Source organism: Lepidochelys olivacea, assembly GCF_965140295.1.
Source record: "Lepidochelys olivacea isolate rLepOli2 genome assembly, chromosome: 20".
NCBI classification, from domain to species: Eukaryota; Metazoa; Chordata; order Testudines; family Cheloniidae; genus Lepidochelys; species Lepidochelys olivacea.
Genome location: NC_140430.1, coordinates 18,237,199 through 18,237,655, shown reverse-complemented (window position 1 = coordinate 18,237,655; position 457 = coordinate 18,237,199).

Sequence of the window (457 nt, the reverse complement as noted above, 5' to 3'; positions counted from 1 at the left end):
ATCGCTGTGTGATTGTGTCTGTGTTGTGTAAGCGTGTGACTGTGTCTGGCTGTTATTGTGTGACTCTGTCCTCGTGTGATTGTGTCTGTGTGGTGTATGCGTGCAGTTGTGTGTCTGCCTGTTATTGTGCGAGTCTATCCCTGTGTGATTGTGTCTGTGTTGTGTAAGCATGTGACTGTGTCTGAGTGTTATTGTGTGACTCTGTCCTCGTGTGATTGTGTCTGTGTGGTGTATGCGTGCAGTTGTGTGTCTGCCTGTTATTGTGCGAGTCTATCCCTGTGTGATTGTGTCTGTGTGGTGTAAGTGCGTCTGCCTGTCATTGTGTGAGTCTGTGTGCGTGGAAACATCCTGACAACAGAAAGTGAAAGGGAGGGAGGGGGCTGGGGGGCGACCCTCGCTGGCCTGACCCTAGAGAAGAAAGAGCATTGAGCAGCTGCCCAGCGAGCCGGCTGTCCCC